Below are 18,989 nucleotides of genomic sequence, written 5' to 3'. Positions count from 1 at the left end.
TTATAAACTCATGGAATTGAACACATTTGATTTCTTTCAATTTAGTGTAGCCTATAGTAGGAGCCTACTTTGTTTGGCTACTGATCTTTAATGCTTTTTTATGACCATAATAGTCCTAATGTCTTATTTTCTCTCATCACAAAATGCCTAAGATATAACAGTACATTGATTTTAGGGCTTCCCTGGGAATAGAGGTACCATGTCTGCGTGTATGTATACATATATACATATATAAACACACACACACACATATATATGATAAAATACATTATGAGTTCATACTGATATTTCAAAATCAAATTCAATAATATGAAGTTTATTCTGGTGTCACAGATCTCTTCTTCCTTCCAAGCTGAAAATTCCTTTTGTGAAGAACATCATGTTCATTTGTTTTATCCCATATACTCACAAAATAATTTCATAATAAAACTAAATTAAAAAGTACCAAGAACATTATTCCTGAAAGTAGTTTAAAAAGTAAGATTTAGGAGTTCCCGTCGTGGCTCAGTGGTTAACGAATCCGACTAGGAACTATGAGGTTTAGTGTTCGATCCCTGGTCTTGCTCAGTGGGTTAAGGATCCGGCGTTGCCGTGAGCTTTGGTGTAGGTTGCAGACTCGGCTCGGATCCCATGTTGCTGTGGCTCTGGCGTAGGCTGGCAGCTGCAGCTCCGATTCAACCCCTAGCCTGGGAACCTCCATATGCTGTGGGAGCAGCCCAAGAAATGGCAAAAAAAAAAAAAAAAGTAAGATTTAGAGCTTTTGTTGTCCGTAGGGTATATCTCAGAATTGTGCAATCAAGTTGCAGAATATTATATTAAAGCAATCTGAAATAAATGGTCTGTGTATTCATGCCACCAACTGGATACATAATGCTTAGTTGTTTTATTTCCTTTACAGTTCTAAGGTCTTGAATTTTAAATCATGTTAAAAGGCAGTTAACCAAACTCAAATTTGCAAATCAAAATATATTCTAATAAGTCTGTTTTCTATTCCTGTCCCTTCCACTTGATTTTATATGTTTAGCTTGTATGCACATTTAAAAACACAGTGATTCTTCTTATGTTCACATTATTTGGTATTGTTCTAATGGTTATGTAATAGTCTTAGTCCCACCCCTTTCATAAGCAAGAAAAGATTCACTTGTATGAATAATATTGAAATTAGGTAGTAACCATGTCTTTCCCTCTAATTTCTCTTTGCTCATCTTATTTAAAATTATATAATTTTAATTATTAAATTTATAATTATTTAATTTTATAGATTTAATTTTATTTTTAATCAATCAATTTATCTTAGTTTTTCTATATTTTCACCTTTTTGTCCCATTTATCAAAATAAGCACAGAGCCATTGTATTCTATACTGGCTTCCTTTCATTCATCATTGATCTTAGTTGTACAGTAAATAGAATATATAAATATGTATAAAATGAATCACCACCAGACTGCAAGTCAGTGGCTCTCTAGCCTTGGCTGTATGTAGCTCATTCTCTAGTAGAAGCCTCAGAAATAAATTAACAAAATATTTCTTGTGTTTTTCCATAATGACAGCATTAGGTCTTTGGCATTTTTTTACTGAAAAGTCTTATCTTCATATAAACACTTTGTTCCCAGTTTCTTTCCTTGAGTAACTTAAACAGATTATTTCACTGTCTTTGAAATAAAGCTTCAATGTTAAATAAAACAAAATTAAGCAAAACAACAAAAACCTCCAATAATTTTTTCTTTCATTACTCATAACTTGCTTTTTTTGACTAGAGGTTTAAAGGAATTTTTTTCTTTCTAACATTAAATTTTAATAACTTTATTTAAAAAATTTATCAGTTTTGGCCATCCTTTGATTTTTTTTCAAGTATATTGTTTGTTCTTTCAATATATAGTTTAATGTTTCTTTTTCTTTGGTCAAAGTTTTTTTATACTTGTTCCATTCCATTAGTTTGTTCTTCTTAAGAAACTGCTATTATAAGTATATTGAAACTTGTTTATGTTGTTCTCTACCACTTTTTCTGAAATTCTTTTTTATCTAATCTTTTTTTTTTTCCTTTTTTTTGCCACTGAGTACAGCTGCTTGATGGGGGATCTCAGTTTCCAGACCAGGGGTTGAATCTGGACTGCAGCTGTATAAGTGCCAAGTCCTAACCGCTAGGGAACTCCCTTTATCTCTTTCTTCATCGTGTTTACAGTTTGGAAAATTTTATCCTTCCCACCTTCAACTTTGCTTAAGGAATTCCTCTTTGACTTTATTTGCTCTTCTACTTTTATTTTATTCTACACTTTATTTTTGAAATGACTTTTTCTTTAACTTATGATGTTTTTCTTAGTTCTGTAACCTCTCTTTTCAAATATTTTATATATTTACCTCAATTTTTTTATGGTAAGATCTATGATTCTTTTACAAGTTTTTCCATTTTCTCAATTTTTTTTGGTCTGTTTTGAAATTTGGAATATTAAATTTTTTTAGTTTTTCAGGCATCTCTTTCTGCTGCACATTTGTGTAGAGGTGTAATTTCTTTTTTTCTTTTTCTTATAGTAATATTGTGTAGGCTTTGACTATAATCACAGTCTAGTGTGTATGTTTAGGTAAACAGGATTTTCTTATACTTTTAGAAGTAGAGCTGGATCAACATTAGCTTTTCTTTTTTTTAATTAAGCTTTGTTGCTGTAGAAATCTCTCTTCTTTTGTTTGTGAAATTGTAAAAAAAAAATGACCTCATACTTTTTTTCATTTTATCTGTTCATATGCTGACACCCATCATGTCTTATAGCTATTAAGAATTGGAAAACATTCACTTATCTAGGGATACATTTTTAACCATTTTTTTGGTAAACATTGTCTTTTTGTTTTGCTTAGTTATTTTGTATGTTTATTAGAGAAATTTGAAGAAATTAAAAAACAAAATTGCTACCACTACCATCTTTCTCTTGGTGTCCTATTGCACACAGATTATCAGGATTCTTCAGTCATTCTTAAAGCACTACTTCTCATTGTGTGTTCCATGGAACACTAATACTGTTAAGCATTTTAGTGTTTTATATTAAAATGGTGAAGTTTGTGGTCAAATAAAAATTTAAAGTCATGGAATAAACAAAATTGGATCAACTCCTTTACTATGTGACTTAAATCTTCAATCCGGCTGCAACATCTGTCACTCCATTGATCACCAAGGTTGATTTGGCTGATCTGGCTGGCTAGGCAGGTGTCCCCTTCCTCCCTCATCACTCCATGTGTGTTCCTTCTGAAGCTACACGCTTGGTCAGAGGATGACCTTTCCTGACAGAGGAGGACCTTGATCAACAGTATATGAGTAGCTTCATTGCCCTGCCAGAACCTCCAAATAAGCTTTCAATGGGAGAGTATATTTTGTTTCATTACCCCAAATTGCTTAAACTTAGAACTCATTTTTTTCTCCTGCAGTATTTGTTCTGCATGGGTAAATGGGATCTCTAAGCAATTTTTCAAGTTCTTCCATCTGTGCTTGCCCCATTTTTAACTCAAAACCAAAAAAATAGCCTTGTCAGTCTGCTTGAGTCCTATTCATGAAATGTGTAATGGTGATCATAGTTTTAGTGTTCATTAGCTGGTGCCATGGACTTTGTCATCAATCACTTTTGTCTTGCTATTTTTTGCTTTTCAGGATTACCATGGATCCCAGCTGGAAAAGGACTAAATATTTCAATCATATTTTCATAAACAATAATGTTTTTAGCATTTCAAGTGATGTATTTGGCCTTTGAGAGTGAGTGAAACATTATCAGGCAACATTTCCTATTAAATCAAATGCTTTTGGAAGAGAAACTGTGACATTGTGTTCAGTTTAAAATACAACAAACATAATAGTGATTAAAATAGAAGTTAAACTTTTAGTTTTAGATAAGCATTGATTTGATATGTGTTATTACCATAAGACATGGCAGAACAGTGCTAATTTGCAGTTTTGATGCTTAAATTTATAATTTTTCAACATAACATTTTCTATGTGGGCCAAATAGTATTTTCTAAATGGCTTACAATAATAGGGTTTTCTAAAGAAAGTTCTGTTAGAAATTAGTCATTTCTTCTTCCATTATTTATGCCTTTTTCTTTTCCTTCTTTTTTTCCTTTCTCCAATTAAGTAACTCCAATGAAAAATACATGCAGCATGTATTGAGAGAAGGTATTATTATAAGACTGCCTGGGTTCTAATAAAAACTATCATTAACTGTGTGATTTAGGAAAACTTGCTTAATCTCTCTGTGCCTCAATTTTAACTGAAAATGAACTCAAATATCACCTACCTCATTGATTTTTTGTTTGCATAAAGTACAGTGTTCTGCACATGATCCTCAGGAAGACTAGAGTACATGAAAAATAAGAACATCCTTACTCATTCATTAATTTATTCATGCAGACAAATATTCGTTCATTCACTATACATTTCTTTATGGAGCACCCCCATGTACAAAGCACATTGCTAAGAACTTGAGATAAAATGCTGAACAAGACAGACATGTTTTTATTCCAGGTTCTTATCAATGTGGTTTGCAGATGGGATGTTCCTCCTGAGAAAAATGTGAAGAGTATGTTTAAATAATTCTAGCATTCATAAATCCATTGTTAAAAATCACAATCATTGTAAGAAATATAATAAAACAACCATTATTGATAAATTATGCACTGTGTGCTAGATTTGCTAAGGTTTTTAATTGAATTATATCATTTTCCTTGAGTATTAGTGTTTCAATAAGATTTTAAGTTGCAATTAACAGAAAATAACTATGTTTAGTTTTAAAAAAATAGAATTGCTTAGGAAAAAAAATCTGGAAGGTGCTCATGTAATTGAGAAGTTAAGAAAACAGGTTTGTTACCACATTGTAAATCAACTGTACCCCAATATTTTTTTTTTAAAGAAAAAAAAAACAGATTTGAGAAAATAAGCAGGGATACTTAGACATTTAGGCAGCAGGAGTCAGATTATGTTTGCTTCTTGTGCTCACCAAGTGTATAATGTACTCATTGTATATATAATATACAAATGGCTAATGTTTTGAGATATCTATGAATAGCAGTTATATTTCCCTCTTTTTTTGTAATTTTATTTAAAAGAAAATAGGTTGTCTTTTTATATGTAAAGAAAAGCACAGTTTGCTATTTTAATTTCATAAAACATATCAATTACAACAAATTTATACTTTTTTATTCTACTTGATATTATGGGTGAGATTGATATTAGTAGAATAATGTGTCCTTTAAGCAACTGAAAATTGAGCCACAATTTGTAATTTTATGAAAGTGCTAATAATAAAAGACAATTTAAGCATCAAATTTACAACATTATGTTTACCTTAAGGTGAACCTTTAAATGTTCTCAAGGGACAGTCATGGATCTTTTAAACTTTTGGTATAATTAAGATAAATGATAAATAAGACAGCAAAAGTTTCCATTGTATGAGGCAATAAGCATGCAAATGAAGATCAGTGTTCACTTTTCATCGCAGGTTTTTTTTGGGGTACTTTGGTAAAAATATCTACTAAATTTGCATTCATGTAGTCATTAACTTTTATTTATCTTAAGGCAATGAAAACAGAATGCTCAGTTTTCACGGCTTCAATTTGGTCATTGAAAATAATAACGACTTGGAAAAAGAATAGTAGCATTCAAGTTAGATATCATAATGCAAAAAACATTAAGTAATCATCAGCCCCAAGGGAGACTGAATCTTACAAATTTCCAGTGACAAAGAATTTTATGTAAGTTTGCATCATTTAGTTCTAAAAACACAAGTGCCTTCAAGGTAAAATGGCTCTTGCTACTCCCTGAGAAGTCTCAATTTGGGACTTCATCTATTTGATATAATCATCTGGGATTTTGAGATTTTAGAGTGAACCATGGAACTGTTGTTTTCCTTGGGTCTCGAAAATTGACTAAATAGACATCTTGTTCAGGTGAGAGTAATGAAGAAAGATTGGAGTTTTTCATGAGATAGACTGGCTTCTGAAAATAGTAATGGTGTTCTTCCCTGAGATAGAGGTGGTTGATATTATTCTTGTCAGTGAAAGAATTGAAGTAAATTCCAAGCACTAGTTCTTTTGATGATTCCATCATTATCAGCTTGGAAGCTAGACCTCTGATTGATAGTATATGTTCTATTTTTTGTTTAAAATATTTTAATTGGAGTGTTGTTAGAGATAGGACCTTTTAAATTGCTCTATTATAGTTTATTATTAACTTATAAAATTCTTTATAGATACCTTTTTCCAGTTATTTATTTCTCCCAGTATTTTATCTTTATGATTTTTTGTCAAATAGAATATTTAGATATTCTATATGTTCAAATTTATTACTTTTAGTGACTTTTGCTTTGAGAGACTTGTCTAAGATATACTTCCTTTCTCAGAGCTCATAAAGATACTATCTTACTATCTTACATTTTCTTCTAACAGTTACAAAGTTTAATTTTTTTCAATTGGAGTTTTTATAAAACTAAATCTGGAATTTACTATTGGAAATTCCCAAAAGTAAAGACAGGATCCCATCACCATATCAAAGTCAATTATTCATCAGATACTGAGTATTTTATCTATTTTTTGCAGGTTTCTTATATGCCAAGTTTCTACACATGTACATTTATATGCACTCTGCTGTTCCTTTGATCTCTTTGTCTATCTCTGAGTTAAATTAAGATTTTTAAAGTTAATCAGTATATGTTAGGACAAATACCCTTTCTTATTTTTCATATTAACTCAGCTATTTCATAATTTTTTTGTATAGAACTCTATTTGGGAAATTCTATGGCAAATTATATTGAAATTTTATTCTATTGAATTTGTATTTTAACTCAAAATTTAATCAGCATTTATGATCCTGTGTCTTCTCATTCATGAGCAGGATACATATTTCATTTATTCAAATTTTTTTCTCTGTTATAGCATTTGATAATCTCAAATGATTTTGCACATTTTAAATTTATTCCTAGACTTCCTGTAAATTTTTATTTTTTATAAATTGAATCAGTTATGTTTTGTTAAAATTTGTATTGTTTATTGCTGGTACAATAACTATTTATTTTTATGTAATCTTTTTGTTTAATCATAACAAACATAAATAAAATGTCCAAATTGCAAGTATAATGAATTTATACAATGTGAACACTCAAGTACCTAAATCAAGAAACAGGTCATTTCAAAAACCTCCAAAGTCCTCCTCTTTCTTCTCTCCGTTATTATCCTTTCATCTTTCCCAAATAATTACTACATTAATTCCTAATTGATAGATTAGTTTTGCTTGATCTTTAACTTTATACAAATGAAACCATGTTTATTCTTTGTGTATGCTTCAGTTGTTCAATCATACTGTAGCAACATAGTAATTGATTACCACAGAGTTTATTTCTGAACTTTCTGTTCTGCTCCTTTCATCTGTTTTTTTTTTTTTATTTTGTATCAATTACATGCTGTGGTTTTCTTTTTTTTTTTTTTTCGAATCTTTATAGTAAGTCTTACAATCAAGTAGGGTAAATTCTAAACTTTTTCTCATTTGTCATTGTCTTGACAACCCTAGATATTTTATATTTTCATGTAAATTTTAACACTAATGGATAAAATACCTCAAAAGAATGTGCTGGGCTTTTTGTTCAATTAAATTAAACATTTATCAAATAGAGTAAAAGTAGAATCTTCAAAATAATTGAATTTTTCAATTCATGAATATGGAATTACTCTCCATGTCTGTTTGTTTAATTTCACTCATGAATGTTTTGTTATTTTCATTATGGAGATCTTGGGCATCTTTTGTTAAATTTATTCCAAGGGATTTGATTTTTTTTTATCCTTTTATAAATGTTATTTCTTTTTCCTAGGGTATAAAAATACAATTGGTTTTATGTATTGGCACTTTAATTATTATTATAGCTGTGAGAAACTCAGAATTTTGTTTTCAGAGATTTTATTAAACATGTCAAGTCTCATACATTTGGTTTTTGAAAAATTAGCTTGTATCTACAATAATGTTCAGAATTTCTATATCCCGAGAATGGACAAGTGCGCATCACATAATAGGTGATATATAAATGATTGTTGAATGAATGATGATTCTCTTTACAATGATTTTGTGTAGCATTAATTAGAAACTTCTTGAAAATAATTTCTGAAGAATTACTGCAACCATTTTTTTTTTCCCACTGTACAGCAAGGGGATCAAGTTATCCTTACATGTATACATTACAATTACATTTTTTTCCCCCACCCTGTGTTCTGTTGCAACATGAGTTTCTAGACAAAGTTCTCAATGCTACTCAGCAGGATCTCCTTGTAAATCTATTCTAAGTTGTGTCTGATAAGCCCAAGCTCCCGATCCCTCCCCCTTCCCTTGCCCCTCCCCCTCCCATCAGGCAGCCACAAGTCTCTTCTCCAAGTCCATGATTTTCTTTTCTGAGGAGATGTTCATTTGTGCTGGATATTAGATTCCAGTGATAAGTGATATCATATGGTATTTGTCTTTGTCTTTCTGGCTCATTTCACTCAGGATGAGATTCTCTAGTTCCATCCATGTTGCTCCAAATGGCATTATGTCATTCTTTTTTATGGCTGAGTAGTATTCCATTGTGTATATATACCACCTCTTCCGAATCCAATCATCTGTCAATGGACATTTGGGTTGTTTCCATGTCCTGGCTATTGTGAAGAGTGCTGCAATGAACATGCGGGTGCATGTGTGTCTTTTAAGTAGAGTTTTGTCTGGATAGATGCCCAAGAGTGGGATTGCAGGGTCATATGGAAGTTCTATGTATAGATTTCTAAGGTATCTCCAAACTGTTCTCCACAGTGGCTGTACCAGTTTACATTCCCACCAACAGTTCAGGAGGGTTCCCTTTTCTCCACAGCCCCTCCAGCACTTGTTATTTGTGGATTTATTAATGATGGCCATTCTGACTGGTGTGAGGTGGTATCTCATGGTAGTTTTGATTTGCATTGCTCTTATAATCAGCGATGTTGAGCATTTTTTCATGTGTTTGCTGGCCATCTGTACATCTTCTTTGGAGAAATGTCTATTCAGGTCTTTTGCCCATTTTTCCATTGCTTGATTGGTTTTTTTGCTGTTGGGTTGTATAAATTGCTTATATATTCTAGAGATTAAGCCCTTGTCGGTTGCATCATTTGAAACTATTTTCTCCCATTCTGAAAGTTGTCTTTTTGTTTTCTTTTTGGTTTCCTTTGCTGGGCAAAAGCTTTTCAGTTTGATGAGGTCCCATGGGTTTATTTTTGCTCTAATTTCTATTGCTTTGGGAGACTGACCTGAGAAAATATTCATGAGGTTAATGTCAGAGAGTGTTTTGCCTGTGTTTTCTTCTAGGAGTTGGATGGTGTTCTGTCGTATATTTAAGTCTTTCAGCCATTTTGAGTTTATTTTTGTGCATGGTGTGAGGGTGTGTTCTAGTTTCATTGCTTTGCATGCAGCTGTCCAGGTTTCCCGGCAATGCTTGCTGAATAGACTGTCTTTTTCCCATTTTATGTTCTTGCCTCCCTTGTCAAAGATTAACTGACCCTAGGTGTCAGGGTTTATTTCCGGGTTCTCTATTCTGTTCCATTGGTCTGTCTGTCTCTTTTGATACCAGTACCACACTGTCTTAATGACTGTGGCTTTGTAGTATTTCTTGAAGTCTGGGAGAGTGATGCCTCCTGCTTGGTTTTTGTTTCTCAGGATTGCTTTGGCGATTCTGGGTCTTTTGTTGTTCCATATAAATGTTTGGATTGTTTGTTCTAGTTCTGTGAAACATGTCCTGGGTAATTTGATAGGGATGGCATTGAATCTGTAGATTGCTTTGGGTAGTATGGCCATTTTTACAATATTGATTTTTCCAATCCAGGAACATTGAATATCTTTCCATAACTTTCCATCTTCTTTGATTTCTTTGATTAAAGTTTTATAGTTCTCGGCGTATAGGTCCTTTACCTCCTTGGTCAGGTGTATTCTGAGGTATTTGATTTTGTGAGGTACAATTTTAAAAGGTACCATATTTTCATATTCCTTTTCCAATATTTCATTGCTGGTATACAGAAATGCAACTGACTACTGAATGTTAATCTTATATCCTGCTACTTTGCTGAATTTATTAATCAGTTCAAGTAGTTTTTGGGTTGAGTCCTTAGTGTTTTCTATGTATAGTATCATGTCATCTGCATACAATGACATTTTTATCTCTTCTCTTTTTTTTTTGCAATATTACATTCAGTGAAACATTGTTAATTGCTATGTTACCCATTTTTCCATTTTTCTTTACCATGTGCCAACTCTGAAGTAGCAAGCTCTTTAGGCCTAAGTGTTGAATAATAGTTCCCTTAACTGAAAGAAAGGATGAAGTTCTGGAAAATAAAACCTGTGGTGAAATCTGATGCCCTATTTTAAAAAGTTCAATATGTCTATATTCTCCATTCCTCTTCCACTGTTCTTCTACCTTGAGCTTGAACTCACTGTCTTTCGGTATAGAAGTAATTGCAATAAGTCAGTAAATGTGAGGGGAAATACTCACATGCCTTTGGTGGATAAGGGAGATGGAAGTAGATGGAGCTACTATGCTATCACTGGGCAACAGTCAACATCTGTTTCTGAATTTTCTCATTTGTGACAAAAAGAAACCAACTCTGTTCAACGCACTGTTACTCAAATTATCTATAACTTAGAAATATATTGGTTTGTCACTTATTTGAATAGTACTGAATGTGTTATTATTGAGATCATAATAGCATTGACCAAAGATGGCTCTTACAAATAAGTTGATCCATTATCCTAAGATAATACAACAAAATAATGTGGTAAAACCAGTTGAATGGGAATAAATGTTCAATGATATAACATTGCATTTTACATTAGAAGGGTAGATATTATTTTTTAAAGATTTATTTAACAATGTAAAATTTATTTTTTAAAGCTAAATTTGAGCTTTCTCCATCTAAATGCTTCCCTAATAATCAAATCATAACATTTTTAAGTTTTAAAAAATTTCCCATAACAGTTATTAAGTGTATCACAGTTTAGGCTAACATTATCACCTATGATACTCTATATCTGTTTAACCTCTGTTACAGATAGAGAGATGATGCCTTCTCTTGTTTTCATGGCAGACATTCCAAAATGATCATGGCACCATTTCCCTTTAAACCCAGGTATAGCCTTAAGCTCCCCTTCAACACAGATATCCAGGTGGTTACTATCATGTTATCAGTGTTATAATGTTAGGTGTAACTTAATATCCATGACAGAGCTAAAATATAAACTCACTGATATCATAGATTATATCAGTTTTATCTTTGCTTCTCAGAAAGCACTTTTTTTCTTTTTTTTGCCTCTGTTCAATTGATTGTTGTTAATAAATCTTCAGTCATAATTGCATTGGATAATCATCCTAACTTAAAATATAGATGTTTTTGCAAAACTGTGTGTATGTAAATCACAATGACTCACATGAGAGGACAGGACTGAAAATATGAATAAAACTTATTTTATAATTGAGCAATTCTGCAAAAATCATACATTTTGAGATGCTTGACTATCTCCTTTTTACAAGGAAACACTATTCAGCTGGGAATGTTAGAATTCTTTTCTTTCTATTAGCACATTAAAATCTTCTATCAAAATGAATCAACTCACAATGAAGATCTAGATGAGAAGTAGATGATATGGCAGTGAAGAAAAACTTGTTCATTGTTAATCCACTATAACGTCTAAAATCAGACCAAGAAGGTGGATTTTGTTTTGGCATAAAGAGCATTACAATTGAAGTTAGAAAAGGTAGGTTTGTGGTAGTAGTATTTTCACTTACAAAAGTATAAACCAAAGCTTAGAGATATTTTGAGACCTTAAATCGTATAACTTATGCAAGATCTGGACTGTTAACACATTCTCTTCTCAAAGGTAAGTATTAGTTCTCTAATTCATTGGACATGTAATGTAATTATATACATATGTATGTGAACACTAAATCTTAGCCCAACAAGCTTCGTTGTCATCTCCTGTACACTTCCTGCCTCACTCGTTTTGTGCCTTAGCACAAGCTTTGTCTTCAATCTGGAATGTTTTAATCTAATTCATCTCATCATTCACACATCTATTTCTATAAAGCTTATGTAGGCCCTCAATAAAAATGACTCTCCTATCTGTGTTTCAATATCGTTTCCTTAGTATCATTATTTTAGTGCACATTTATGTTTTTTTTTTTTATATTTTCTCAAGTTAGGTCTGTATATAAACTAGGTTGTAAATGCAATAGGCATTCACATGCTCTCATTTTTTTCTGTACACTCTATATTTTCAAATGTTATGCCTATTAGGTACTAGCGGCTAAGTATGCCATTTAGTGTATTTATCAACTGTTATCTTACGAATTAACTTAAAAGTCATCAGTTTAAAGTAATAAATAGTTATTATCTTACATTTTCTGTGAATCAGAAGTCTGGGAGAAGCTAAGTGATTCTGATTCAAAGTCTCAAGGGTGTGACCACAATTTTATTTGAAGGCTTGCTCCATTTCCAAGATCTCTCATGGTTATCGACAGGCCTCAAGGTTTTGTCTGGCTGTTAGCCAAATACTTCTTTTCCTTGCTGCAATGACTTCTGGGATTGCTTTGCATGGAATATGGCTTCTTTCAGAGTGAATGATGAGAGAGAGAGAAAGAGAAAATGAATCTAAGGTGCAAGCCACAATATTTTTATATTAAATCTCAAAAGTGACATACTATCATTTCTGCTTCATGTTGTTGTCACATTGAATAACTCTGGGGCACTGTGAGTAGGGACAACACAAAGGTTTGAATACCAGGGAATACAGATAGCTGGGGATCATCCTAGAGGCTGCTTACTTTTCTTGGAAATTGTGATAGATTCAATTTCATCTTGTTTTGGTCTTAGCGTCTGGTCTAAAAATATTACTTATAGTTCACATTATTTGTTTCTTATACTTGTGTCATAATGAAACAGTGGCCAAATTATGCAAATATTCTTAACACACGTTTGTGTGAGTGTGTGTTTTCACTGCAGTTTAAGACATTACACAGTGCCTAACATTAAGAAAAACTATCTTATAAGAAATATTATTATAAATATTTCTATAGTAGTTACATAGAATTTCAAACATAATTTTTCCCCAGTTGTTTTTTTTAATTGAGATACAATATAGTATTCTAAGTTTTATGTCAAACATAATTCTTAATACATATTAAAGATGACTGTAAAGGGTAATGAGGGTGGATTCATTGCATTCTAAGTAAAAGTAAAAATCAATCTAATTGTTTACTCCTGATTGACAATGTACATACTACTTTGTTCTTTCATTTAGGGCATTATTTTTTCATTTAAAATCATTTTTAAATAACTCCACAATGTTCTTTATACATCAGTTAAGTACTTTTGTATTTAGTGCAGGAAAAATACCTTAACTTTGGGGTCTTGCTCTGTGCATTAAATTACATTTATAAATGCTTCACTGAACAGTATTTTTCAAATATAATCCACATATAGTAATCATGTTTTAAATATAATTTTTCATAGTTATGACCCATCTGCTCAATCCTGATAAGAAGTTTAATAAAGCAGGCTATAAAAATCAATGCTGTTAAATGTTTATTAATTATCTAACACATTGCTTAGCTTACTGAGCACATTTAATACTCCAATACATATTTCAAGGTACATATGGAAATTTTGCACTTAGGTTTAAAGATACATTTTAAGCATCCTTTCAGCTGGGTTCTCTTAATCCAAATTTATAAGCATTGCACTTATTCCATTTAATCTGATCTTTCATTGAGGATACAATTTCGCTGAAGGTAAGGCAGACAATTTCTATCTGGGGAAAAAAATCTTAAAAGTATATTGTACATTAAAAACCACTGAAGCATAATGGGCTAAGCTGCACACGGACCAGATTTCAACATTTGCCAAAATTATCAGTAAATTTAAGACTCATTCTAATTTTCTCAGCCATTATTTTAAACTCCAAGAGCACTAGGAACTGATTTAATCAGTCAGTAAGGCATAAAGCATTCAGGTCAGATAGATCAGCACAAAAATGTTTTCTGATTCCTTTCATTCTCATCTCATGGAGGCCTTTGGCACTACGATTATTACTGCTTGGGTTCTAAAATTATTTCTCCTTTCAAACTATATTAGTGTGTTTTAGAATGGTGTAAAAGGCATTTAAAATATTGAGGAACTAAAGTGGAACCACAAAGGTTAATTCACATCTGCCAGTAACCCTTTTTTTTTTTTTCCTCATCTTTACTTCATGATCCTTATTTCATTTCTACCCCTGCCCCTGCATCTAACTTCATGCCTTAGCATCCAGCATAAAACCTAACCTAATGCCCTAGTATCTGATGTAATGCCTTAAGCATAGCATCATTTAAAAGTGAAATGTTAAAAAAGGTGTTGGCTTTGTTGAAATATATGTTCATAATTCTGGTGTCAAATTCTTGAGGTGAGAAACTAACATGGTTTTGGTTAGTAGATGTGTTTTGGCCTTACTGTTGTCTTTTTCTGTTAATATGCCATCTGGCAGTAAGTTTATTAGTAGTGATCTAAAATGAAGTAGATAAAACCTTATGCATACAATGCCTTTCCAAGTCAAAATGCCTACAATTCTATAATTATCTCTTAGAGTTTGATGCTTCTGAGAAGTCTAAAATTTTGCTTGGACTATTTTGATGGCTGATCCATTTCTAGTTTCCTAGTCATTCTTTCTATAGCTATCAGGATAAGTTTTTCATAATTTTCCTTATTTTATCATTTCTTTCCCTGTATAAGACTGGTGGCTCTTCCACTGCCTGAAGGATAAAAGCAAAACTCCATAGAAACATCCAAATGGTCTTCATGTTTATGCCCCAGCTACTCTTTGCAGGTTAACCTCCATGAACCTTACATTTTCTTCCCCTCCATCCATGTACCCTCCTCCATCACATACCCTATATATGCCCTACTCATTCATTCATGTACCCTTCATTTATGTATCCTATATTACAATCCTTCTAACTATGCAATCTATATTGTCTCCCCATTGACCTTTTAACTACTTCTGATGTTATCTCAGAACTCTGCATGTTTTATTGCATATGCCTAGGTTATGCTCAACCCAACCTTCCCTTATGAAGCACTCCTACACATTAAACAATTCTAACTAGAATTTTATGACAACTTCTGGATTTCCTGTCCATCCCCAACCCTACACACATGTCCCTCCTGCCATTTTAACTCTTTTTGTTGGGATATATTAGTGTATTATACATATCCATATTTTAGCTCCTTTCCACTTGAAAAATAATCCTATTACATGCATTTCAACATAGCTTAATATCTTGTTATGACTAAATGTAAGAACTTACTTTAAAATGTCTGGTACAATATATTATATAGTATTCATTATTTGTTATTTACTAGCAGTTGGCAAGTGATAGAAGAAGCCAAATCATTGAGAGACAACTCAGGAATATTTTTAGCAAAATTTCCTTGGGTAGTAAAGAGAAAACAGTCATATTTATTCTTAGCTTGAACAAACTGCACAACAAGAAAATAAAAGAGGACTAAGCTGAATCTGCAATGTAGACTCTTCAGCTACTGTGTTTTCAGGATTTGATCTAAATGTTATAAATTTTTGCCAGTTTTCTGGAGGCTGCTTTCTTATGATTTTTTTCATTCTAGGTCTGTTGTGAGTCAGTCTCACTAAATCTTTCCAAATCCAAAATGGTTCCTTTAGGGGCTTTGGCTGTGGAAAAGCAGAGCAGGTTTCCATGCTAATCTGTGGTTATACTTACCTAATATCTCTGAGGAGTGCGGGTGTTTCTGTGTGTACACATGCACATTGATTTATTGATTCAGTTATCTGATTAAGTCTTGGACATTTTGTACATCAAGCAGACATTACCTAAAATTTATCCATTTTTACCAGGGGCTTTTGAAAGAAAGCATATTACTACAGAATTAAAATTTATTACTATTTTTTAAACCACATAATTTAGAAATAGTAGAAGATAGAGCAATATAAAATATGTAAAAAAGTAATATGGTAATCATTTGAAGAATATCAAAGATGACTTTTTCATAAAAAAATTAATTTTGTAAATATTTTACTTATAATCAAGTGAAACACAAACATAGTGCATTCTTTCTCCAATATAATTACTACAAGGGAAACTTAAATTGCTAATAGGAGGCTAAATGCTTGGGGCCATATACTGCTGATGGATGACTAGGGAATAATGATAAATGAATCTCATTCTAAATTCTGTCAACGAAATAAATCAGTAATGTCATCAATTTCATTAATATATTAATGTTCTACTTAGCCAATATACATACTTCTTACTTGCCTTTTCCAAGGAAGCCTGTTCATTTTAGTCATATTTATCTTGAGCTCTGTGTAACTGGAAAATGATTATTAATTGTGGTAACTCTACACAGGAAAGCCCTTTGGTAGGTATCATATGTTGGAAACTGACTTCAGTTTTCTGACTACATAAGATATAATTTCTCAGAAAAATGGGTGCAGTTCCTGGAAAGTAATGTGCAAGAAAGAGAGTTCCTATTTCTTGATAGCATGTTTAGAATATAGACATGAAAATATTTGGCTTATACAGAGGTGAAAATAGTCATACATGAGTTGGTACTAATGAAAGTAAAATGGAGTATACTTTAAAGGAGAAGTTCGCTATCCTACAGCCAAAACTTGGACTATTCTAAAATGAGATAATATCCTGTTTAAGCTCCTATTTTATGTAAACTTACAGATATACCAGATTCTAGAAAGTAAGGTAAATTCAAATGGAAAATTTTAATATTATTTGAAAAGAAGTTCTATGAGAGTTTTCATGAGCAAGAGCATCTGTTTTCTATAAAACTGATAGCAATATAAAAGTTAAATAGTAAATCACGTATGGAATAAGATAGTTATCTTGTTACTTTAAGGTAATGTTGAAAATCTTTAATTGTAAACTCCTTCAACTTGAAAACACAATTTACTATAATAGTTAAAAATTTTAAGTTTATATAGGTAATAAACCACAGAATGTTCATATTGGGATTACTATGTACCAAGCACTGTGGTAGGCTGAAGATTAAACTAGCACACAATTCAAAGTCATTGCTTTATATATTTTATCAGGGATGATTGTTACTAACATATATATATGTATATATACAGTCCATTTCATTACATTTTTATATATTTTAGTGTCTCAATGCATATGTAATTTCATAATCACTTTTAACCAGGAAATAAGATTAACATAATTTTTATTGTCTGACAGTGTAGTAAGATTGAGAAATTACCAAAAAAAATAAAACTTTGCAGCGTGGGTATCAATAGCTTAGAAAATTTTAGAGACAATAGTGAAGGATTCATTTAAGAAATGCCCCTCATCAGTGCTCCTGATGGCATTGCAGACTATACTGTGTTGAAAAATACAGATATTGATAATACTGAGTTGAAAGTATAGTCAGAGAAACTGGATACTAAAATGAAGAAGTTTTAGGTATATCTTCCCTGATTTCTTCCACTTGAATTTTCCTTTTATGAGTATGTAAAAGAGTGATATATGATTAAAATCTAGTTTCAAAGATATCTTTTATTAAATATAAAATTGCAGTTGTAAGTGATAGAGGATTTTGTTAGTAATATTGGCAGTATTTTTTCATGGGTGATTGTATTAGCTATGTTTGTATTGATTTGTAACAACATACTCTCAAATTTAATGCCAAGATGACAATGAGTATGTACTATCTTCATAGTTTCTATAGGTCAGGAATTATGGCATTGCTTGGCTGGGCAGTTTTTACTTGTCATTGAAATTATAGTTAATATAATTAATCTACAATCATGTGAAAGCTTAACCAGAGTTAAATAATTACACACTCACAGGGCTGGCCAGTCTGTGTGGATATCAGGAAGAAGGCTCACTTCCTTCCTGTGTGGGTGTCTTCATGGGCTTCCTAAGTATTTATGGCTGCTAACTTCCCTGATAGCAGGCCACTCAAGAGACTTGTACTCATTGTCACTTCCAGCACATTAATTGTCATTTTGTCTGGGTTTCATAAATCTTGTGAAGTGAGAAGGGTCAGAGATTTTATATATTTCTTCTAAAGCCACAATGTGGTAAACTAATGATACTTCTTGTGCATGTTGTTTTATGAATTGAAATATAAGTTCTATGATTAAATCACATTGGATGAGACAGACTGGAAGGAAAAGAGTTCTGCTACTTTAGGAATGGGCTTTTTGAAGACGTGGATGATAAACAGAATCAAATGAAAATCTGTGGGAAGAGAGTTTGCTAAGAATAGAGAAGGATGCTTATGAGCATGAATAATTATCTAGAGGCTACAGAAAATAATGGAAAACAAAGGTTTTTTTTCTATAATTCTAGGGAATTTTTCCAAATTATTATTTTGCATATGTAATAAATTAAAATAAATTATCTTTTTGTTGAGATTCTTATGTCTGGAAATACATTTAGGTATGATGTTTTACACTACAAAAAATGTGATTACAAATTTTGAGTAACTAGAAATGTTTTAAAACTAATTTCTGCACTCCTATTCTTATAATTACTGATGTGTAAGAATTCAAATATAGCTGTAAGATTTGTTAAATGATAGCATTTTTTTCAATTAGAATAAAGTTGCCAGCATAGATGAGTAGATGAAAAAACACATTATTTTTATCTCAGTCTAAAAATCTTTGTGAAGATTCCATTCCTACTATATTAGAAACAGAATATTTGAGTAATTTTTAATGTACAGGTATTTTATTAATGGTCTTTAAGATTATTTCCTATTTTGATTTTCTACAATAATATGGCAGCTCTGATTGGAAAGTAAATGGATGGATGACCTGTACTGTCTTCACTCCATTTTCCCTTTCTTTTTCATTCCCTTTCATGACTTCTAACAATACAACTAGACATTATATTGAGACATTGTACTGCTTTTGGCAGCTACCAGTCTGGGAGTGGAATGGGAAGTAAGCATAA

Source organism: Sus scrofa, chromosome 9 (assembly GCF_000003025.6).
Source record: "Sus scrofa isolate TJ Tabasco breed Duroc chromosome 9, Sscrofa11.1, whole genome shotgun sequence".
In the NCBI taxonomy this organism is placed as follows: domain Eukaryota; kingdom Metazoa; phylum Chordata; class Mammalia; order Artiodactyla; family Suidae; genus Sus; species Sus scrofa.
This window is presented reverse-complemented; position numbering follows the sequence as displayed.